This window comes from Protopterus annectens, chromosome 1.part1, assembly GCF_019279795.1.
Source record: "Protopterus annectens isolate FY-2018-M chromosome 1.part1, PAN1.0, whole genome shotgun sequence".
Lineage (NCBI taxonomy): Eukaryota > Metazoa > Chordata > Ceratodontiformes > Protopteridae > Protopterus > Protopterus annectens.
Genome location: NC_056726.1, coordinates 1,670,880,036 through 1,670,906,770, shown reverse-complemented (window position 1 = coordinate 1,670,906,770; position 26,735 = coordinate 1,670,880,036).

The following is a 26,735-nucleotide window of genomic DNA, read 5'->3' as shown; positions in this document are numbered from 1 at the left end:
AACTACGGCTATGCCAAATATCTGCATCAAGTCTCTGCTCAAGAGATTTACTGGGCATTTTGCAGAAACAACAATTTTACTTTTCTGGGTTATTCCTGAAACGGGGTCAGTTATTGCTATGTCATGGGAGAGTGGCTCCTGATACAGCTGTCCATTAGCTGCTTTCACTAGTATGTAATCTGGTGATTCTGAATCTTCTGGTAGTTTGGAAGGATGTATCAGGGTCCGTGAAGCCCCTGAGTCACACAAAAATTTGACTTCCCTTCCCTCTACCAGAAGTAACCTTGGGTTTTGTGTCTGCTAAGTAGAGCTCTAAGCTCAATAATGCTAAGTCCAAAATTTAATTTTCTTCATCACCTATGAATTCATGTACATCATCTATCCCTTATGTCACATCCTCTACCCTTGCTACCACATTTGCATTTGTCTTTTCCTGTTTATTCTCATCCAATGATTCCTGACTATCATATAGTCATTCCTCACCCTCCTTATCTTCCATAGTTACCTTCTTATTTAGCCTGCAATCCCTTGCCAAATGTCCCTTTCTCCCGCATTTAAAACATTCACCCCTTTTCTTTCTTTCTTCATAATCTTCTGATCGTTTATCAGATTGTTTGTTTCCCTGAACATTTTTCTTACCTTTCTTCCTGGTTTGTACTACAAAGACTTCTGACCCATCTTCTACTGCAAATACTTGAGCTTTCTTTTTCTTTTTGCTATTAAAATGCCTTTCTGCATGTCTTGTATATTCAAGTAATGACTGTAATCTACTTGTACAATGATCTACCATGTGCTTTGTAATAAAGCTGCTAATGGGAGTAATGCTGCCTTTTAAGAACGCATTCTTTAGCTGTTGCTCATATGGGGAATCATGTGTTTGATCTTCAGGTACTTGCATTCCACAATGGTTATTAAAACATTCTAATAATCTAGCATAATATCTATCAACAGTTTCACCTTCCTGTTGTATGCACTGATTAATACAAGTCCAATCAGCCCTAGGCTTCTATTTTTCAGAGATTCGGTCTGTTAGACCTTTCACTCTGTTGTCCAGTTCTGCATGACTATGTGGGAGTGGTCTGAGCTCTGCGTCACGGGGATTCCAGTTGCCACTGATCATGTGCCAATCTGGACCTACAATTTGTCTAACTACTTTTTCTACTTCTTCTCCATTCAAATGGTAACTTAACCTCATGCCCTGTAAGTCTTCTAAGAATTTTCTAAAATTAACTTTCATATAGGGAATTCCCTCCGTGGCTTTCCGGATATCTTCCGGTGTCCACGGTCTATATACTAGAAGAGTCGGATCCTGTCCTGCCTCTCCTGCCTGTGGATTTGGTACTTCTATGAGTGGACATATTTCTTCCTTACTCATAGCTCGTGAATTTCTATTCATTTCATATAATTCAATATCCCCTCTCAAGTTACGTGCTCGAGACCTGGTCTCGATAGGATCCCTGACAAACGGTTTTGATTTTGCAGGAACAGCTGGGTATAGCGGAGGTGGATCAGCTTGTCCACTCGCTTCGTATTCTGGTAAGGGAAGCGGAGGGGGGGGGCTGTTGCTTTTACCAAGTCATTATCTTCTTTGTCTAAAAACATTGCTTTTGAATTTTTAATCCTTTGTTCCCTGCGATTTGCTTCCTCAAACCACCTGTGTGCCTGAGGGACTCCTAATTGCCGTTGCTTTTTTAGCTGACCTTTCATGTCTGTTTTAAGTTGTCTGACAAGTTTAATAAGTGAAGATTTATCTAAATTACCATCAAATTTGTATTTATCAACCCATTTCGTATGGTACTTAACATTATCGGCACACTGTAATTGCATCTATTTTGTGTCTTTGGTTAGGGGCGGGTCTCAGGAACTCTTCATGCACTGATTTTCCATGTTGCCTTAGCTAAGCTGTAAATTGTTACGTAACCCTTCTTATCACGTGGTACCATGATTTTACACCTTTTCACAGTTTATCTTGAATAACTGTCTACCTATTCTGTTTCCCTGATCTATGACAAGACAGTAATCTTTTTGTCCCTGATCTGCGCATGCAAATCTCCCTGACAAAACAGTTCTGTAACTAGTCCCTGATCTAAAACAGAAAAAAGGTAAATTCCTCCTTACCTGACCTTCCATGAGTTGATCCACCGGATCGTTGACTCATCCTCCAATCCCAGATCAGAAACAGTGGCTGGCCTCTTTCGAACGACAATTCAGTCGGAGGTCTTTCAAAACAGAAGAGCCGATGTGGCCGCTTCTCCGTACGGGTACATGCCACTGGGCCCAATTCTGACCTAGGCCTAGAGTGAGAGGTACTATCCGGCTCGAAGAACCAAACTGTCAAAGGAAAAATATACTTTAAAAATTATCAAAACACGGTAGGTTCAGGTTAAGGAGCTTTACTCTTGCAGCAAGGAGACAAAAACGTACTAATACAGAGTTTGTCTAACTAGAAACAGGAAATACTTTCATTTTTATACACTTTCTAATAAGACATTGCCTACCAAGCTGACGTATCACAAATCTTTTCATCATCATTTACTAACAATTAGTCTCATGCAATTTTGCTGATTTATCAATTTTTGTGAGAAACTTCCTAAGGAAAACAACGTGGCCTTGGTTACCACCGGTTAGATACATGCAATGTTACCATTCAAGGTACTATGGTTAATTCAAGCACAAAGCTAGCAGTTCATTTCTCTAACAATCCTTTGTCTACATTATCTCTAAACTTCTGCAGCTGTACATGTTCTCATACTTTGAACAGAGCTGATTGTTTAGAATCATTACATTTACAGGATATAGCATTGTTCATTCATTCTCTCCTGACCTAGCAGATAAGCACCTGCTTCTCAAGTACATTTCCAAAAGGCATAAACATGAATATTGCTGTGCTAGCAATTACTAGGTCAGAGGGCATCTTGCAAGTTTCAGAAAGCACACTGCAGTTTCAAAAAGCATCTTTTCAGTCTCATATGAAACTCAATTTATATATATAAAACAGTGCATATAAAATAGAATGAAAAACATGTTAACTCATTTAGCTTCTAATTAGCATTAAGCATACACACATTAATACATATTTTTCTGACATATTGTCAATTTTTATACTCTCACAAATCAGTTGGCTGCTTACAGACATATATGATTTTGTTAGGGTTATTTGAGCAGACTAAGTTGGTTGGGTTAACTATTACCAATTGTCATTATTGGATAATTGTTAAACTATTGATTCATTATCTTTTGAATCTTGTCAGCATTTAAATGAGCTTTTGAAGCATTATTTCATAGGTTCATAGGTTCATAGGTTTATACTAGGCTATCTGCCCTAAGGCATTTATAAGCCTAGCCCAAATTTTTGTGGCTTAAGCCATCCCTTATATGAAAAAATACTGTGCCCATTAGTTTGTTGTGCCTCTGTCCAGCAGTGACACAGAGATGATTCCCGGGGTAAACCTACGATCTCCCATCCACAGGTCTAGATTTCTCTTGAACAGAGTCAGCGAGGTGCTCTGCCTCACATGGACTGGGATTTTATTCCACAGCATAGGGAGTCTCTGAGTGATAAATCTATCCCTCCAGCACATCCTATTTATATCCATGCTAAGGTTTAAGTCGCTTGCTCTAGTGGTTTTGGTGGATTTGGATTTTTGAGGTGGAGCATGTCCATTAATTCGGGTTGGACATGGCCTTGTATGTCAGGCACATGTCACCTCTGGGCAGGCTGTATGTGACTGAATAGAGCTGGAGTTTCTTCAATCTGGCAGCATATGACAGATTTTGGAGTCCCTTTATCCTTTTGGTGAGGAACTTTTGGGGTCTCTCCAATTGCTGCAGATGTCGGGTGAGATACATCCCGAATGGGGCATTGTACTCGATCATTGGTCTGATAAGTGAAGAGTACAGGGGAACAATGACCTCACTAGATCTGGATGTGAATCCCTTCATGATCAGGTGGGCAATGTAGAAGGTCTTTCTAACCACTTTAGCAACGTGAGTGTCAAAGAAAGGCCACTGTCAACCTGGGTCCCCAGGTCCTGATAACCTCTTCTGTGCTTAGTGGATTGCCACCTATATGGTAGCTTGGGGTTACCTTGTTTTTCCCGAAGGGTATGACTATACATTTTTGGCGTTTAACTTCAGGCCATGGCTCTGGCACCAGCTATCTGTTTCCGTGAGTCCTTCTGAAGGATATCCGTGTCCGATGCACTTTCCACTATGGCCCAGTTTGCAGTCGTCTGCAAACTTTGTCAACAAAGTCCTCCCATGTTGGCCTGTACTTCTGAGAAGTAGATGCCAAACAATAGAGACCAAGGACCGAGCCCTGTGGGACACCACTTGTGACTGGCTTGGAGTCTGACACAGCGCCAGCAACTCTAACCTTGTGGGTTCTGTCCTTAAGCCAGTTTGCAACCCATCTTGTGACATATGGGTTTACATTTAAGCTGGTAAGTTTTTCTACAATACCCGAGTGGGGTATTGTGTAAAGCCTTTGCAAGGTCAAGGTAGGCTGTATGGACTGCCTTTCCCTCATCAATGGCCTTGGTGACTGTTTGAAGAAGTCGACCAAGTTCAAAAGGCATGATCTTCCCTTGACAAAGCCAAACTGGGTCGGGTCCAATGTCTGCAAGTCCCCTATATCTTTGTTTATGAGCTCCATTATGATCCTCTCCATAGCTTTGCAGACTAGACTTGTTAAGCTTATGGGGCGGTAATTACCAGGGTCCGTAGAGGCGCCGCCTTTGTGGAGTCGGACCACAGTTGCCGTATGCCACTCCTTGGGCACGTATCCTGTGGTAAGGCTGAGATTAAACAGCTGCCTTATGTGCGAGTTTAATTTCTCATTTAGCTCATGTAGCGCACAGCCGAGGACACCATCCGGTCCCATTGATGCTGTGTTTTAGCTTTAGAGAGCAGCTTTCACCTGCGCATTTGAGATGTCTGGGAGGCTACACTCGGCTGGGATAGTTATCTCTCCTTTAGGGGAGAGGGGTGAAGTTTGCACTGAACCTGTCTGCCAGTATGTTGGCAATGTCTGTGGGTTCAGTGATTTTTGTATCATTTTGGACTAATTCTGAGCATATCTGGGAGTTTCCACCCAGGTTCCTAACATAGCTGAAAAAGGCCTTATGATTGTCCTTTGAATCCATGGCAATTTTCTCTCAAAATTGGCCTTAGTTGATTTTATGAGTGCTCGTATTTTTTACTAATAATGATCAGGGTGACTTCCCTTTTATGGATTTTGTTCTATCATGTAATAGCTTTCTCCTCTTATTGTAAAGTTTGTTAATGGCTGGGGTCCACCAGACTGGACGTTTGCCCTTTGTGGAAAGAGTCTTGGTTTTATTTGGGATTGCCTGATCCATGCAGTCCTGGAGGTGTTCATAGAAGGCATTTGTAAGGGCTTCCACAGCTTGGGTTGTGGTTTCCACTGGCTCAGGGGCCTTGAAGGATACCACACCAGTCTTGAGTAGTGTGAAGTTTGCTTTAGAAGTTCTTCACTATGGTCTTTTTGTTTGGGGTGGGGCGGGATGTGGATTTCCAGTGAGATTAGTTTATGATCAGATCTCACCAATGAGGGATATACTTCGGTGTGGAGCATTTTGTCCCCATGTTTGTGACAATGAGATCTAGTATATTTTCTCCTCTCATGGGAACAGTGACTAGCTGTTCCATGGCATTTGAATTTATGAACTCCAGGAACCGTTGGGCTAGAAAGTTAGGGCTTGAGTAATGTTCCCAGTCTATATTTGGGTAGTTGAAGTCACCCAATATGATGGTATTTGGAGATACATTTATACCCTCCAGTGTCTTCAGGAAGGCTGTGTGGGGTTCCTGAGTTTGAGAGGGTGGCCTGTAGCATGCTACAATTTGTAGAGCAGTTTTGCCTATGGTTAGTTGCACCTTGATGGTTTCCAAAGCTTCGTGCGTTGCCACCAACCTGGAGGTGTGGGTATCCTTTATGAATATGGATACACCTCCTCCTTTTGTGGTGTGATCCGGGTTTTGTGGCCGGAACGCATGATATGAGGTAAAACCTAATAGTGCCGGGGGGCTCTCAGGAGCCTTGAACCAGGTTTCAGTTACAGCACAGACATCGATGTTCTCCATACTGAGAAGGGCCTCGAGTGCGTGCATTTTGAGATTTAGACTTCTGGCATTGAGCAGCATTACCCTCAGTGTCTTCCCATTTTTGTTTTCTAGGGTGGTAGGTTTGGAATTTGAGCCTTGCCTAAAAAAGGCACTATGGGGGTGGCAAGAGCCTTAGCCAATATCTGGAATCCCAGGGGTGACAGGTGCAAGCCGTCCCTTGCCAAGCAGTGTGGCTTGTCAAGCATGTCATCCCAGGCAGACAGACACTGGATCCCCTTTGAATGACACCAGACATTAAGCCAATTGTTAAAGCTGATCATCTTGTCTCTATATTGTGGCATCATTCTTGGTGAAGGAAGGATACTGCTCAGGGTTAGGGTCATATCTGCCTGGGCTACATAATCAGAGAGCTCCTCTATGTCTCTTTTCATGTAGTCCAGGGAGGCGTCTCAGGTCGTTCACACCAGCATGGACAATGACTGTGTCATATTTGTACTTGCTGTGGAGTGACCAGTGCTTGTGTTATGTGGTGGATTCTAGCGCCCGATAGGCAGCTTACTGTGACCCTCTCCTTGTTCAGCCTGGTGAGTGGGGCGTCAGTGTGTCTGACTATGGAGTCACCTATGACAAGTATGTTTGGTGTTGTATTTGGCCTTAAGGGCTGTGACTGCTTTGCACACTGCTTTTGTGATTTATGTGTTGCTTGTGGGGTGTCTTGAGGTAGCAGTTGTTTGGGTGTCTGCTTTGGAGGCCTCTGCTGTTTAGGTAAATTTTTACTCAGAGCCTCCGAGTATGTCTTTGTGTGTTTATGTGTTTGATTCAGTGGAGTGGTAGCATTATGTGAGGCTGGTTTTGTGGTGTGTGTAGTTGCCTTCTCCTCCTGTCTGGTCTTGCCAGTCCTGAGTTGAGAGAGCTCAGCCTCCAGTTTGGCTAAATAGCTGCATCTCTCACAAGTATTTGTGTTATGTGGGAGGAGGAGAGGGTTGTCTGTGTACATGAGGCAGTTATAACATTGCCTCAAGATTCCCAGATTCACCAGCTGGACCGGAGAGGAGATTGACAACTGACCTTTGGACATGCTAGAATAATATTGGGAAATCCTTAATTGAAAACAAGGGCCAGTGGGGAGAAAGGGTATAGTGCTTTTAATTTTTAGTGCTGACTTATACAATTGCTTTCTGTTCTGTTTGGATTTCTGACGAAGAAGCTCGTAAACGTATTTTCAGTGTTTAGCGTTAATTTTATCTGTCTTGCTGCTACCAGTTTTATTCCTTTGCTGCTACAAAAATAAACTACTTGGGACTTTACAGCTCATGGTCTCGGCGCCCTTATTTAGTTCTCCAAGCAAATTTTGATTTGGTTATAATTAGCTTTCATGATGCCATCTAATTTTCAATATAATAAATATCTTGTGAGAGTGATATATGTATACTCATGGATGATGTTGGTAGTGTCAGTAGTACAACAAGTAGCACCACTTGCTTCTGGTGCACAAGGCTGTGAGTTCTACATACATGCTTAAATGCAAGTGCTTTTCCACTTGACACATAAACTAACTCCCTTCTCTCCTTCATTGGTTCTAATTTGACCCTCTCCTCTCAGCTGCTGCTTCTCTGTCATATTTACTACTAAAATTAATTCACACTTGATTTTCTACTCTGCTACTAATATTTACATATTGCATCAGTTGTCTATGGGATTATCTACCTTCTGTGATTACACCATGTTTGCGACTTTGTTCTATTTTTTGGTGTGAATTTCTTCTCCCAGGCTGTTTCTGCAAAGGGTCTGTAGTGAACATTGTAACACTGTGGTAAACAAACGAAAGTAAATATATAAATAAATATGTTTATCATCCTTCAGATGAGATGTTAAACTGAAGTCTTATTTCAGTTGGAGGTAGGCCAAGTAGATGTAAAAGATCCCCTGACACCTACTGAAAGGAGTAAGGAAAGATCCCTAATGCCCTGGCCAAATTTTCACTAGTATTATAAATACCAACTTAGGCCTCTCCTGGCCTAGCATGGCAAATCCTGTTAACAAAGGCTAAATATAATAAAACATGTTGCTGATGTGCAATTGACCAAGACATTTACATAGAATAACATTTGAATTCAGGAATGGGCTCCATGCAATTTGTTTATATACAAAACAAAGTGAAGGGGATATAATATGGGAACCTGTGGGACTTCTTTCTGTATAGTAGCTGGTCTAAATTACACTGTACCTAATCTTCCTGTAAAGCTCCTGATTAAGAGAAAGCTTTTGCAGTTAGTGAAATGTTTTAGGGCTTAGTATTTTTTCTCCAAGGGAGGTTTAGCTCATTATGCAGTCAAGTAAATCAAATGCTTTTATCAGGTGAATTCATATGGTCACTGTTAGGTGTCCATTGTTACTCTTTCATGACAAAACTTTGTTACAGGCTTTACAAGTTCAAGTCATGTCACTGCAAACTAATTTACACATGATACATGGGTGCATAATCTCACCTAATGCTATCAGTTGGTATGTGCCATAGAAGATACTGTCTTGTGATGCACACAGCTAACAAATAGTATGTAAGGCATGACTTGCCTTAGAATTATGTGCTAAATAAGCATTCCTTCCTCAGAAAGCAGTTATCATCTGCCACACCCAAATAAACTTTACAATGACCAACTCTTGAGCAGTGATATAATCACTGCCTTCACAGGATGTCACCTATCTTGATCCAGTCTAATGCCTTCCAGTGTTATCTTACCAACAGTAAGTGAAAGAATGTTCAGAATTATTTCTGCATGCTAGAATATGCACACACACACTCAGTCACAGAGTTTTCCAGGAGAAGGTAAGAATATCGCTCCAGTGCAAACTCCCATCCCCTGTTTTTTTACAATACTGCTTCCACCAGCCAGGCTACTCTAGAACACCAAGAACACAATTAATATTCATTCTTAAAATAAATCAGTGAGTACATATTTGCATAGTAGCATTAGTTTGAAAGGAAGAAGCAACAGTTGAGTTCACACTAATTTAATACACAAACCCTAAAGCTAATTCATAAACCACCAGACACAAGCTTTAGAAGTGGAATGATACAACTCTGTACTTTAAATAAAAAATAAGCAAGGCACAGTTATACAAGAAGATGTAAGCTTGAACAAAAAAAGAAAAGTAATCAAACTCTCAATATCAGATTATTGAGGCCTGTATTTCTGGTTGCTAAGAAACTACATAATATCTGTCTGGCTCTGACTTATAAAGCCAAGCAACGATTGTACGGTTTCATAAGCAGTATAATTTCCAGTATGAGATCTACTCAGGTAAGTCATTCCATTGTTCACACTCCAGAAGCAAGAAGGAAATGTAATAGACTAGCCCGTCATTCTTTCTGCTTTGAGTCACAGCTAAGTTTTCTGTTTTTATAAGGTTGAATGATAAGTTTCCTGCTTCTACAGTCATATACGTCAATAGGACCCAAATAATGTAACGCATTCTCTTAAACTGAAGTAGCATTTCAAGAAGCAGTAAGAACTGCAATTGTGTGGCATTTGAGCTTCATTTTATTCTTTTTGTTTAACTGTTCTGTATTTCCATTGAAAATAATAACATTTTCTGATTAGTAGAAATTTTACATATTGAAAGATTTACTGTACAATTTACACAGTGTGTTCTATGAAAAACGTTCACATTTAACACAGCTTAATTCAGCTTTCTGCATATTTTTTTCTGAAAGGCAGTTATATGCTGTACTCAAACTGTCACATTTATCCTGTGAATACAATTGCATTTGCTTTACCTTAATACCACTTCTCTACAGGCTGAAAAAACACTAATCCTATTAAATCAAAATTTGAGTTATAAAACCTGAAAACAATGGAAAGCTCAGTAACAGTGCCCAATTGCCATTACAGACATAAAGACTAGATTGCTTAAAGGATTTTTCAAGACTGTTTGATTAACCGGTTCTTGAGATGGAAATGCATTTTGAGTAATCTGTTTTTTTTTTTACATATAGACATATCCAGTGCAGAATACAGAAGTGCACAACTGACAAATTGGTTCTGACTACAGACTACAAATCCTCACTTGATTAGCAATGTAAACACTGATAAAGATATGCAAAGTAAATTAAGAGAGAGAGAGAGAGAGAGATCAATATTTGCTCTCCCATCTATCAGAGGAGGTACTGTCATAGTTTTGCCATAAGCTTTCTATTTAGCTTTTCTGGAAACTCAAGCCCACCAAGAAGTGCACATGTTGGGCAACTGAAATTATTTTTGTATAATCATGACAAGTCTCTATGGGTTCAGCAAACTGCCCAGTGTACCAAGCTTTTTGACAATGGGTGGTGTGGGGGGTTGGAATCGTACAAAAGATCTCTAATGTCTTTTGAATGTTTACCATGATATTTCACACGTGCCTCCTGTTGCTTGTCTCATGCACTCAAAACAGATGATAAAGCCGGGTATGAGTTCAGGATATTTATTGTACATAAGCATTGTCAGGAAGTGTAATTACAACTTGTATATTCAAGTTAATTAATTCACACATTATTTCAAACACACTTGCATGTGTATCTCCAATCATGCCTGCATTCACTCTGGCTGACTGTACAAAATGGCACTGTTCTCGCACATGGACAGTACTTATATGCACTTGCTATCTAGCTAAAGTGGCTCAATAAGAACAATACACATCCTCCCTCTTTGATTTGTTCGACATGCAATAGGAGAACAAGACAATATAGCTATGATAGATAACACTGCAATATTAATAACAATCAAACTCAAATCAAAGTCGCTGTGTATTTTGGATTGGGTCTGGAAATTCTACTCGATCTGGTTACATAAAACCTTTGACTGGGATTAGCAACAGTGACAGGCTCTGGGGAGTTATTTTCAATAGGAACTTCAGGGATAGCATAAGGATTATTTGAGGAAAATACACTGTCCTGCAAAATGGGAACAAGTGTAAGGTCGCTCTGAGAAATAAACTTTAGCACAGGCAATCTGCGGCATCACTGTTTCAGAAACTTGATGTATACATCCTTGGTTTCTTCTGAATTCCATTGCCTCCAATTGAACAATTTAGGATCTTGGTTCCTCACAAACATCTTTGATAATACCCCCTTGGTTGTATCCTTAGGTTGTTAGTATCCTTACAATTTCTCCTTGTCATAGTGATCTAAGAGGTTTGATAAATTTATTGTAGTACAACTTTTGTGACTGATGTTTCTTCAAAAGTTGTTTTTTTATCACTTTATTGTTCTTTGCACTTGGAATCAATGGCTGTTTAGTGATCAATAAGGTTGTTCTTGTCTGTCTAGACATTAATCTCTGAGGAGGTGAACCAAGCAAGTTATCTAGGGGAATGTTTCTGAGATTGAGAAGGTTAACGAAAACATCAGTACCATCTCTTTTAGATTTCTCTAACAAACATTTTGCACTTTGGACTGAACGCTCAGCTAGTAAGCTGCTTACCATTGTCAGATTCAACTTTGTGCGGACTACCATGCTCAGAAAAATGTCTCTTCAATTTTGTAATGACAGTGCTGGATGTTAGATTAGGTAGAAGGTCAATTTCAAACCAATTTGAATAAGAATCTACTAACACTAAGTAATGACCATTTCACTCAAAAATATCAGTATCAACTGTTGACCATGGTAGTTCAAGAATCTGGTTTAGCTGAAGTGGTTCCTTTGTTGTGTGATTTAGTACTATTGCAAATAGAACATGCTAGAGTTTCTTTCTCTATGTCTTTTGACATAGAAGGCCAAAATACTATGCCTCTTGTCCTTCTTTTGGTAGAATCAGTACCTGGGTGTCGACAATTCTTGATATATTCCTGTTATAATGCTGTAGCAATGACTACTTTAGGAGCTTTTATGATGATACCATTTTCCATCATGAGCTCATCTTGGTAAGGAAAATATTTCTGGACATCAAGTGGTAGACTGGTTTGTCACACTGGCCATCCTTGACTGATAACATGTGTCAGCTTCTGAAGAACAGGGTCTAGAGCTGTGTGTTGTCTATGTTTGTCAAGACGTGATAAGAACATTTTTTGACTTCCACGACTTTCAAGTCTGGTTTGTCATTGTCATGCTGTTCTGTTGTTTGTCTGAGTGCCCTTGACAAAGCATCAGCCAGGTATAAATATTTGCCGTTGGTGTAAACAATATTTAAATTGTACTTTTGCAGTTTTAACATCATGTGTTGCAGATGTGCTGGGGCTGTAAGTAATGGCTTTTTCAGAACTGTCACTAGACGTTGGTGATCATTCTCAATTTGGATAGGTCTTCCATAAATATAATAATTGAACTTCAAATACGTGAACACTACTGCCAAAAGCTTTTTTTTCAATTTGTGCATATTGCATTTCTCATTGAGTTAATGTTCTGGATCCATAAGGCTACTGGTATGCCTTCTTGAGGACATGCTGCACCAAGATCTACTTTGTTTCATTGCATGAAAGAGTTACAGGTTTGTGAACATCATAATGTTTCAAAGTGGTGGATAAACAATTTTCTGTTTCAAAACTTCAGATGCTCTTTTGTGTTGTTTTAACCAGGCCTGTTTATATTTGTGCGTGTCAACTCATGCAACAGTGCTGAAACCTCACTCAGATTTGTGATGAACTTTCCTAAATAGTTGACCATACCAAGAAAATGTTGTAAAGATGAGACATTTTTTGGAGCTGGCATCTCAAGTATTGCTGCTTACTTAGACAGATCTGGTTGTAAGCCAGAACTAGTAAACAAATGACCCACATAAGTAACTTCTCTCAGTTAGAATTTACATTTCTGAGGAATCAGTTTAAGATTGACTTCATGTGCATAGTTTAGAACTTTCTTGAGATTTCTATCATGTTCGTCTTCACCACTGTCCCCTACAGTTTTGTCATCTACTATGATAGGACATGGATAACCTGAAAAAATTAATTCCATCACATGCTGAAAGACTTCACTGGCAGAATTTATCCCAAATGGCATTCTCAAAGGTCTGTACCTTCCAAATGGCATACTGAAAGTAGTTAACAATGAAGATTTGTAATCCAGTGAAATTTGCCAAAATGAACTTTCTGCATCTAAGACTGAAAACAGAGTGGCATTTGGTATGACAGCTGCTACTTCTTCTACATTGCATATAGGATGATGAAGCCGTTTAAGCACTTTGCTTAAATCTTTCAGATCAATACATATTCAAATATCAACTGAGCTTTTCTTATGAGCCACACTTAAATTCACCATTTTGTCTGGTGCTGTATTTACTTTACTCTACATTGCTACTGGAGTTTTCCTTGCTGGGCAGGCAACTGGGCTTATTTCATGGTTTAACCTCATGTAATATGTGACTGGTAGCTTACCAAACTCATCTTTGAAAAATATCAGCATAGTCTCAAAAAATATTCTGTGTAAAGCTATCATGGTTGTTCAGAGTTATACGGTGAGCTTCCGTACTGAATGAAATCAGTCCCAGTCTCAAACTATCTTTGAGGCCTAGCAATGATTGCACATGCCTTTTGACTATGTAGAACTGCAAGTCATAGCTGTTCCCAGCAGAATGGCATTTGAGAACTACTGCACCATCAATTTGAATCTCTTCACCACCATAAGTAACACGTTTTGCACACTTTGGTGAATCAACTTTCTCACCATCTTTCACTTTGGCAAACATTTGTGCTGATATAACATTGTACTTGGAGCCAGTATCTACTTAGACTCTACAGGTTTCCCACTAATTCGAACAGTACAAAAAATGTTGCCCTTTGCTGCCAGATTACCATTCGGCTGATACTTTACTAAATTAATTGTTTCATCAAGCACAGATACACCATCAACATAAAAAGTAGGCTTGCAGCTTTCTAACTGATCAACTTGCTTCTTTGGATGCTGTCTTTTATTAAACGATTGTGGTATCTTAGACTTACAAAACCTTTTAAAATGATTCCACTCTTTACATTTGTGATATTGCTGACCAAAAGCTAAACACTTTTCTTGTCTAGGTTCATGGTTGCCTCCACAATTATGACAGTTAACAATAAGATTGTTTGTAGCTGCCGCATTCAGTTTATGGTTAGGGTGGCACAATCCTTGGTTTATATTGCTTTTTTATCCAAGCTTTGTGTCTCCCATTATCAACATTTGCACTAGCAGACACTGTATGAGAAACAGCATGCATACATTTCTCATTTGTAAGCATATTCGTGTGCCTTTCTGTAAGCTCATATATTTGACAATTTTCTGTGGCTTTGCTCAACATTAAATCATTATCCCAAAGCAAAATCTTTCTCACTGCATCATTATTAACACCACACACAAGTCTATCCTTTATCAACTCATCTCATAAATAACCAGATCTGCATGTTTTAGCATTATTTCTCAAGTCAGTAATATACACTGCTATAGTTTCACCAGGATTTTGATTTCTTGTGAAAAATATGTGCTTTTCCATTGTAATACTCATTTTAGGGTTACACATTTCTCTAAATGTACATTTTAAGCACTCATGGTCTTCATGTGTTTCAGCCTGTGTCACAATATGGTGGTTTACCCCTCCCCTACATGCACAGCAGGTGCATACACAAATGAACATTCCCTCTCAATGGCTTCTGAGCCAGATGAATTAAGAAGTATGAATGCTTTTCTATGTGTATCTTTGTCAGAAAAAGCAGCCTGTATGAAAATATATTCTTGTTCAAGCACTCTCGAATTATCAGCAATATTATTATCAAACATCAGTGATTCAGGTCTGCAAAATCTCTCTGACATCTCAACGAAATACATTAAAATTAAGAAAATCACGTACCTGTAATTATGCTTGTGCATTTCAACACAACAATCTCTCTGAAAAGGCTTTACTTTGACACTGCAAACATTGCAAACATTCCAGAAACTTTGGACACTTCTAATAGCTTCCATTAATGCGGAAAAGTAGTACATTGTGAAAAAATGCAGTTGCTTTAGCCCTTTCATACATCTTAAACATTACAGAAGTTATTTCAAACACTTTTGTACTTATTTCAAATATTTTTATCAGTATGTCGCAATTAAAGACATTTCGTTTATCTTGGTAATTATTTTGAATGTTTTGAATGCGCCAAATGTGTGGTGACTGAAAAATCATTTAAACAAATTTAAGTACCTTTGAGTAACCACTGACCTGTTTTGGAGTTTACTCCAGTATATTCCTCCATTTCTAACCATGTGCCTCATTGCTTGTGTGTTGCTTCAACTTCAGATTCCATTCTGGAACCATATCATTTTAGACATGCTGCTTCTGACACCATGTCACTTGTCTCATGCATTGAAAAGAGACAGTGAAGCAGTGTATGTGTTCAAGATATTTATTGTACATAAACATTGTCAGGAACTGTAATTAGAACCTGTATTTTCAAGTTAACTGATTCACACATTACTTCAAACACACTCTCATGGGCATCTCCTTTCATGCCTACATTCACTCTGGCTGACTGTACAAAATGGTACTGTTCTCACACATGCTCAGTACTTATATGGACATGCTATGTAGCTACAGTGGCTCAATAGGGATAATACACTCAATGATCTACACCTCCTTCACCTAGTACTAAAACCAATGGTCTAGTAAGGGAAATAAAGACATTCATCTCTTTTCTCAGTTTAATTTCGCCAAGCCATTTGAGTTTCTAATACCATGGTGGGAAAAGACCCCAATCTTAAGTCAAGGTATGATAAATGTTCATGAAATTAGTATTGTTTCAGTCTTTGATGTTAGCTAAAAGTGCTATTCGCAGCACTTGAAATGTGCCTAGACTTGTCTCTGGCTGCAATGAATATGGGGCTTCATGTATTGGTAGCATATCTAAATACTGCTGAAAATTCAGTTTACTATCTTATTTCCGAATCGAACTCCATCGACTACACTTTTGCCGAACACAGAAATTCGAAAACGGTAATGTCAAACACCAAAAGCCAACCTAGAAATGGGTTTAACATGGGTTGAGATAGGTGTTCACTGTTATTGCCGAACTACAAACCTCTCCCCTATTTTGACCCATGTTAAAACCCGTTCCTAGGTTGGCTTTTGGTGTTCAACATTACCGTTTTCAAATTTCTGTGTTCGACAAAAGTGCAGTCGATGGAGTTCGATTCGGAAATATGATAGTAAACCATAAATTAATTTATTAAACCTGTTACTCCTACTTATATTGCGACTGTCTGGGTATCACTTTTCTACATTGCTCTCAGGGTTATGGGATATTGATTTGATGATTACCACTGAGGTAAAATTATTCTAAAAAGAGTAATATGAGGGACAATAAAAAGCGGGTACTTCTGTAACAATGTATTAGCACTTGCAAAACACATTTCTTTGCATGCTTCACAATCTGCACTGGATTTTATCATGTACAATTTCTGATTTTTTCCAAAGGCTTTTTAGTTATAAGGAATTTGCTATACAGTAGGCCTACTCATACGTCTCAATCTCTTAGCACAAGAAATCTGGACAAAGCCTAAAATAATGGGGGAGGGGCAAAAGCTTAAAAAAAAAAAAAAAAAAGCAGGGACAGAGTTAAAATATTGAACATAAAAACTTAGAAAGTTGCTAGAATAACAGGATTTCTGCTAGCATGTAGTTTTTGAAGGATGTAAATTCTGAAACTCAAATGTATGCCATTATTTAGTGACTTTAATTCTCAGTCGTGTGGCAGAAGACAATAGATTTTATGTGGAATACACCAAAAACTGAAAAAAACTATGAGGCCAAAATCTGGACAGTTGAAATGTACAGGTCTACATCATACTCGATGCCAGCCCAAGATCTCTTTAATTTTGCAACTGGTTTACAGTGTTTGATTGTTATACTGATATGCTCTCTAAGAGTGTTTTGACTGATGTTGCAGCAAAGGATGATGCCTTTGGGCAGACATATTACAGTATTCAGTAGTATGCAAAAAATTACATCCCTCTTTGGTTCATGTTCTGTTTAGTAGTTTTCTTTTTGAGTTTTATGGGTGAACTTAAAACTGTAGCAAAACATAATACCTACTTTAGGCCTATCCTTGTGCATCTATTTATCATGTCAAACATTCTATGAAATAATGTTAGGACATACATCATTTAATATGTTTGTCTGTTGAATGTAGTGACTTTGCAATCTTGTCCATAGACTGCTAATTGATTATACATTATATTAATCAATGTTTATGATTATAAGGCTGTCACGATCAGCTAGCAAATCTTGCCAATGATTTTATATCTTTTGTCAAAATATAGCTTTAATGGATATGCCGTATCTTCAGGATGCCGCACTAAGAATACTTTTCTTAATAAGAAACTGGGTGAAATATCTACAGATTGTGCTACCTTCCCATCAGCATAAATTCTGTTGCATATCCCAGTTTATCAGTTATATTATGCACCTCCTCTGACAGTGACATTTTAAGTATATTTTTCCCCACAAATTCATGAAAGTGCTATGACACTTTGGAAACAGAAGTGTTAGACATGAAACCAATTGATCAATTTTTATTTTTTAATCTTCAAATTCAGCATAGAGTACTTGATATCACTGCAGTCATCTATATAATCAAAGAAGTAAGTTAAGGAAGAGGTCACTTGTTTATTCTTGCATTAGTTGTTGTCACATTGACCGGTCCATAACTCTTACATAATGTGAATGTTCTTAGGGCAAGTTGGTGATGTTTAGTTTTGTATTTTTTTTATTTTATTTAATTTTACTTATGCTCAGGAATGCTATAATGCAATTTATCTTATTAACAACTCACTTGACCTTATACAAAAATCCAAAGGCAGTTTATAAAGTTTGCTTCCTGCCAGAAACAAAAGGGTCACTCTACATGTCTTGTTTCTTGTCTCTCTGCTTGTTGGCCATTATTATAGGATTACTATTACATGCCTAAGGGTCATCATAGCTTATTGACTAGGGACTTGCAATGGGTAACCCTGTTTTATTACTTTCAATCCATTCCCTGACTACTGGCAATCCAGTACCTAGCTTGAGCTATTGACATTTGTGTACTGCCTTTATGAAACATTCTCACATAGATGGACTTCTTTGATGATTCCCTCTTTGAAGGACAAAATCCAAGCTATTAAGAAAATTGTTACTGGTGGGTATAATGTGCGGAAATGTCTTGGAACACAAACCACATGGGATTTTCAACAGAGCTTTTAAACTCTTTCACATTACACTATAAGTGTTAGGCTGAAAAAATAAGAAAATGCAATGTAATTGTAAGATGTTAAAGGATAGTTGGTATTTCTGACCTGTCATATCTTTGTCATTGTTATTGTCTGTGCTATGAAAAAGTGTACTGTATTTCCTTCCCTCCAGCTGATATTCAGAACTAGGAGATATATTTTCTATAATATGTTTGAAATTTGTGTGGAAATAATGCTGTGTCAAGCAATGCTAATTACAGAAAATATTAGATACAGGAATATATTATCTCTGAAGATCTGTACCATTAAAATGGCATTCAATATATTTTCTGTAGTTTCATGGAGTGTTTCTTGTGTATGATATTATCCCACCTGTGAATAGCAAAATAATTGTTAAAGAAAAAAACAGATCAAAGCTAAATATTAAATGTAAAATCAATCACTAAGATATTTTATACAAAAATAGTTATTACAACAAAGTAAGTCAGTAGGATGTTATGCAGTCAGCATCTTGCAGGTGATGTACCTTTTAAGCACACTGTGAAAGATCAAACCTAGCGAGTATACATACATTCATTCATGATTTCCCTGTCCTGTCTGACTTGTTATCCACATTTCTCAAACTTCTGTTGCATGACACAATCGAAAGAAAATTGATGTTTTACACAAAACAGCATTCATGCACACTCTAAAATTTACTTTCAGCAGCATTAAGGAAGAAAACTCATGTAGTGTATCAGGCACTCTGCATTTTTTTTAGAAATTGACATACATCATGCAATGGTTATATTCAAAGAGAAATTACTTTTTCAGACTGCTCATAAGCAATGGCATCTTTTGCTTAAAATAATTTTATATTCCTGCCTGAATTATAAATGTCTCTCTGCCTATATATTATGACATAAATTGAAGAGAAGTGTTAGAATGAATTTATTTTAATAGTTTTGTAATGCACCTGACAGACACAGAATGTACTCTGTTAAAAATATCTTTAAAGCTCAGGAGAGTCTAAGCATTAGAGATACTGGATCAGGAAGGCTTTATATATTCATGACTTTTAAAGCCACTGAAATGGTATTCTCTGTAAAAAATATACCTCAAAAAATAAAGGTATTAAAGTAAAGCTTTGCTGAGGTCACTGAAACTTTTACCTTTCATTGTACTTCCTTCTTGTTAAAATACAATATCAGTAAAATAAACAAAAATATTTTTATTTATCAACAAAAAGTTATGGGAATATTCAATGATGTTATGGGAAAAAATATTAGCAATCTCTCTCTCTCTCTCTCTATATATATATATATATATATATATATATATATAGATTCACAATACAATCTCGAAGTACTGAAATGTTGAATTTCAGTATTTCGAGACTGAAGAGTTGAAAACCCACAATCACAAATACCACAACCACGACCATTCACACATGCACACAAACCAAGACATAATCACACACACATACACCTACCTAACTAAACAAACATAACAACACACAGAAACACATCCAACCTACCTATAAGCAGGGAGGCAAGCCCCCCTGCACCCCCCCACACCCCACCTACTTATATATTCTAACTCTGAGGTCACACTAAACACACAAACACACAAAAAACACCACAGCACACACTCACACACACTAAAATCCCTACCCAATATCCTTAAACACACAACACTTACCTGAAACCCAAGATAAATCCGCAAACCGCACCATACATAATGAATGCAACTCCACGATAGCGGTGGATTCGACATTTATGGATTCGACACTTCCACATCTGGCATAGTGTAGTTTCGAGTAACTGCACTTTCCACTATTCAGTCTCGACATACTGAAATTCGAGATTTCAGTACGTTGAGATTGTCTAGTGTATCTATATATATATATATATATATATATATATAAAATCAATACCAGCTAATAAGTAAATAACTTGATACTACAGACCAAATTAGAGATGATTGGTTTGCAATGATTTCCAGGCATTATTGTAGTCCTCAGCACAGCTAAAACATGTTTAATGTTATCATTTTTCAGTTTTACAGAATTACTTGAAATTAATTATAAATTTTATGCTACATACTTCCTTGACTGTTCATTCTCCTCTGATGCTTCTTATAAATCTCATGTCACATTTGCCACATTTTTTACTTCTCACTATCCTGGTTACTGTCTCTAAGTCCCTTCCTAGTAACCAAGTAATCATACTATGGTGTTTGCTGAATCCAGCACATTTCATGCAAAAGTTGCAGATGAACAAGTAATATGCTAATATGCCTTAGCTTGCATAGAATAACTTAGTGCAAAACAAATATATTCAGCAAGGCTGGCTCACTCTCAAGTAATCATTTCAAATCTGTATATGTCAAGACAAGAGGTTCATAAACCGGACTGTATATTACCAATGCCTATCAACTGAAATTATACAAGATTAATTCAAATAACAAAATCAATGAAGGAAGAAAATCTGCAGTAATCCATCCATTAAGTAAAAAATATTTACAAACAATTGCAGATTTCATTAGAATGCTTGTATGGATGTATCTAAATATATTCATTTTAATATACAGAATCCAATGGAATCCACAAAATTCCACAAGGTAAAAAGCAATTATACCCAGTTTGCCATAGAGCTAAATGGAGGACCCATTTGGGGAACACAAGTAATAAGCACACCCACTTAAAAACAGATGTGGGGTAAGGGTGAAAAAGAAGGAATTCTTAGAGATAGTCAGAGATAGTCAGAGGGGCATGGTTATTTGTTTTAATTTTTTTTTTGAGAATAGAAAGAATGCAAAAAACAGGGAAGGAGGAGGAGGGAAAAATAAACAGCAGGGATAAACATATAACAATATATCAACACATGACAAATAAAGGTTGGAATAACATTAACGAGAGGTAGATTATACAGACTGTATACTGTACAAAATGGGTGAAGGAAAATGGACAAAGAAGGCCGGACTGCATACCAGCTGTGCTCCAATGCAGAATCCAAATGCAGCTATGCATTGTGTAGTGCTGAGATGTTGTGATCTATGTGATAGTCATACCTGAAGCAATTCAACTGCTCATAGTTGTGGGTTGTAATGAAATAAATGGTGATTGCAGTACACAATGGATATTAAATCCAATCACATCTATCAGTATTGTAAGTGTAAGCCAAGCTGCAACATGGATGAGCAAATCCAACCAAGGAAATGCTGAAGAAGACAAGCAGAGGATAGACTATGCCCACTAGTCCTACAAGTGAAAGGCAAACAAACAACCACAGTGCCAAACAGCAGTACTGTAATACACCAAGTATGTGACCATGTAATTTACAACTACTTGTGCACAACATAAACATGCATGAAATGGACTGCATATGTGAAAGGCATATGTCGTGTCAGAGGCAACACAGATGTGTTGTCATATATGTGTGACCTGAATTGGATGAACATAATCCTATCAGAAAGCAAAGTTAGTACACAGGCACACAGCAATGAGATGAAATGATAGCTATTAATTAATATATAAAGAATGCTAGATAAGGAATGCCAGCTTGTGCCTAGGAATGAAATAAAAAAAGTCCCATCTAGTATCCAAAACACAAGTACAGCCAGAAAAACAACCTTGTGTGTATGCCTTGTGTGTGTATAATGGGAAAATTGTTGCATGAGGTATTATTGTAACAGGGAAACTACATGACGATGATAATGTAGAGGAAAGGAAAGTATGCCATATATATGTGCAACATAAATGACAAAGGTAAAAGGGATGAGGCAGGTGGACAACAGATGTCCACAATCCACACCAGTAAGGAAATGCAAGCAAAAGACATAGGCACACAATAAAGATGGACAAATGTATTTAGTTGGACACATTGCATACACATATGTTCACTGCATAGCGTGGTGTGGAAATCCACCCAAGCTACATTGAAGCAAATGGTTAATGTTTGTCACATGAGTAGATAGCATATCTGATGGCTCTAGATATGTCTATGTACAAATTATACAAATATACTAATGTACAAAAATTAAGCAACAGAATGCATAGGTACACAACATAATATCCATTATCACATTCACACATATACTGCCCTGCCAACATAACAGAACAAGTGCAACAAACACCCTTATTGATAGATATATATATATATATATATATATATATATATATATATATATATATATATATATATATATACCACTGTCCAGCTCTATGAGCAAAGGACAGTCCTGCACATGAAAATGGAAGAAATGAATGTACACAGTTCCACTGCCCAAGGGTATTTGTGTCTTGATCATATTACATTCAGAGACCTGCACATATTTGTACACCATTGCCTAAATATGGGCCTCTATGCCGACATGAACATGTGTGTTGTAATATAACATATAATGAGAAGCAAGGAATTATGAGTTATGCTAAATAAACCATCACCTGCAATGCATATACAGTAATGGAAAAATGTATATTCATTATGTGAAGGATAAATGCCCATGAAGAGCATTCACACTGATATGATACAATGTTGCACAATATGTGCCATTGCATGCCACAAACAAAGCTTTTGTGCCAGTGTGACAGCATGACAACACAATTTTACATGAATCATAAGGGCAATGTTGTTAGACAGATGTAAGACAGCAACAACCAAGAGAGAAATGAGTGCAATGTATACACATGGATAAAATGTAAAAAAAGAAATGGACCCATTTCATTGCATTATATACAAAATATGTGAATAAGTTGCTGTCATCCTACCCTTGTATACAGTGGAGAAGTACAAGCAAACTGATTGTGTCTCACTTGCATCATGCTAACTGCAGCAGTCAGACCTGTCTCATAAAGGGCCAGAGTGTATTGAACATAATATTATGCTTCATATATGCATAGGTGAAAACACATACGCATACACATATAAGTAAGGAATAGTACCCATGCCCTTTTGGAACAATGTATGCACTAATTATAGCATATCATGTAAATGTAATAGCTTAACACATACGTCCTGTGATAATGTGTGTCATACACCAGGTGTAACCTAATGCCACCTATGACACAATATCTGCAGTGTACCTTTGGATGTATATCAGCTACACATGACAGCAATATGTTATGTCGGCACAATTGTGCCTATACATTACATTTTGTGAAAATGCAAATGCCATGGTGGCAGCATTACAGAATTAGATCAAACTGGCAATACGTATGGTCCTGATGGCTAGCCTTAATTGGGTTGAACATCACAAATTATGTCATGCAAGCTCCTGTAAGAGTCACACATGACCTCTGCCATGTCCTGAAAGAATTTACCAATCAAGTCCCTCATCTGCATCTGGATGTCATCTGTCATCACCTTCCAGATCTGATCCAGTAAATTATTTCCCAGTCATTGAGGTAAACATCTTTGACAGTGAGCAGCAGAAATGATGGAATGCAGGTCCTGGTCTGTTGTCATCATCATCAATCCTATTATCCTGCTGGTCTTCTGACTGTGATTCACCTGACAGGGGTGTGGCACATCATCTTCTCCACCATCCAATAGGAAAGTGGCCATGGGTCTCACACTTTATCAAGAGTAAACCCAGAAAAAAAAAAAAAAATATATATATATATATATATATATATATATATATATATATATATATATATATATATATACACAGAATCCATGTTCACCTAAATTTAGGACTACATATCACAAACTAATTGACACGATTAATGGGTGGAAATGGTTCATTGTTTCAAATTGCAGTAATGTGGTGATGGGAGGTTGGCATAATGATTAAGGTGTTTACATTACAAGCATAAGTTGCAGGGTTTGATTCTCACATGGGGTAATTGGCTAGGCTGAAAATGGCCCACAAGGGCAGTTAGCCTAGTACTAATCTATGAACCTATGAACCTATGTATGACCATATGCTACTTTAAAACCATATGTGATGAAAGGCATTTCAATGCAAAAAATGTTGTCTATCATACAGTCATGGGCAATACACCTCTGTCATTATACACTTAGTGATGGCCACATCAGCACTGTGAAAGACGTATGTTATACCGTTAACATGATAAAAAAATATATGACACTCTAGCTATGATATGTTTGTTGAAGGTATATCACAATACAATACAAGTAAATGCAGGTGTCAATAAACATATTTATTAGACAATGTGACCCATAAGGTGACTTTATACTCAGTATAACATAAATAACTGAGGATAGCAAATGTACTGTTAGGATCATGACCCATTCCCAATGCCCTATTATCAATATGTACTGATGATATCAATAGAAGGCAATATGTGGGCCCCTATGTCCCCCCCAAAAGGAGAGATATCTATACCAAGCGATTGCAGCCCCCCAAACATCTCCAACGCCCAAGTGAGAACTGCTCTCTCCAAAGCAAAAAACACAGCATCCATGGGACCTGATGGTGTCCCCGGCTGTGTGCTCCACGAACTCAACGAGGAATTAAACCCACAGCTAGGACAGCTGTTTAATCATAGTCTTACCTCTGGATACGTACCCAGGGAGTGGTGCACTGCAACTGTGGTCCCACTTCACAAAGGCGGTGCCTCCACCGACCCTGGAAATTACCGGCCCATTAGCTTGACAAGTCTTATCTGCAAAGCCATGGAGAGGATCATAATGGACCTCATAAATAAAGACATAGGGAATTTGCAGACTTTGGATCCATCCCAGTTTGGCTTTGTCAAAGGCAGATCATGCCTTCTAAACTTGGTTGACTTTTTGAAACAGTCACCAAAGCCATTGATGAGGAAAGGCAGTCCATACAGCCTACCTCGATCTGGCGAAGGCCTTTGATACAATACCCCACTCGGGTATCATTGAAAAACTCATCAGCTTAAATGTTAACCCATACATCACAAGATGGGTTGCAAACTGGCTGAGTGACAGAACCCACAGGGTCAGAGTTGCTGGCGCCATGTCAGACTCAAAGCCTGTCACAAGTGGTGTACCACAGGGCTCAGTCCTGGGCCCACTCTTGTTTGGCATCTACTTTTCAGTACAAGCAAACACAGGAGGGTTATGGCTGACAAAGTTTGCAGATGACTGCAAACTGGCCATAGTAGAAAACACATCTGACACAGATATCCTTCAGAAGGGTCTCACAGAAACGGATAACTGGTGCCAGAGCCATGGCCTAAAGTTAAATGCCAAAATATGCATAGTCATACCCTTCGGGAAAAACAAGGTTACCCCTAGCTACCAAATAGGTGGCAATCCACTGAGTACAGAAGAAGTTATCAGGGACCTGGGGACCCAGGTTGATAGTAGTCTGTCATTCGACACCCATGTAGCTAAAGTAGTTAGGAAGACCTTCTACATTGCCCACCTTATCATGAAGGGATTCTCATCTAGATCAAGGGAGGTCATAGTCTCCCTATACTCATCACTCATCAGACCAATGATTGAGTACAATGCCCCATTCGAATGTATCTGACCCGACACTTGCAGCAGCTGGAGAGGCCACAAAGTTCCTCACCAAAAGGATAAAGGGTCTCAAACATCTGTCCTATGCTGCCCGACTGAAAGAACTCCAGCTCTATTCAGCGCTACCGCTTGCTCAGAGGTGACCTTTGCCTAACATACAAGGCCATGTCAAACCCAGATTTGATGAATATGCTTCACCTCAAAAATCTAGATCCGTCAGAGCCACAAGGCGGAGACTTAAACCTCGACACGGCTATTAATAGGACGTGCTGGAGGGATAGATTCATCACCCAAAACTCCCTATGCTGTGGAATAAAATCCCGGTATATGTGAGGCAGAGCACCTCGCTGGCCTTGTTCAAGAGAAATCTTGACCAATGGATGGGAGATCGCAGATATACCCCAGGGATTACCTCAGTGTCACTGCTCAACAGAGGCACAGCAAAATAATGGGTATAGTTCCCCATACTAAAGGGGTGGCGTAAGCCACAAAACTATGGGCTAGGCTTGTAAATGCCCTCGGGCAGATAGCCTAGTATGAACCTATGAACCTATGAACCTATAAAGTGTCCTTCCTTTTCTTCAGTGCATTTAGATGTCATAAAATGCACCATTTTTACAAGAAAATACTGTTATTACTTGCTCAAGTATGAAACAGACATCAGCATGGCTGAAAAACAAACATGAAAAGCAGAACATATATATATCATGGCATATCAAGACAAGCATGGTATGACAGTGATGCATGCAGCAATCATATGTGTCTACATTCAAAAACAATTGCTACACTGCAAGCTGACAGTGACACTAGCAATATAACATTGTGAATGAGGCCTGTGATATATAACCCTTGACATATGCCATGCAACATTGTCATGCAGACAGCTGAACAAAAAAAAAAATTGTATATGTTCATTATTTGTATGTGTACCTAACACAATTAAGTTGAGCTATCCATAACAAATTTATGTTCAAGTGTAACTTAGGCTTATTTGCAACTAATGTGTCATTTGGACATCACACAAATGACAGATGTTGCTTAACAATATATAATA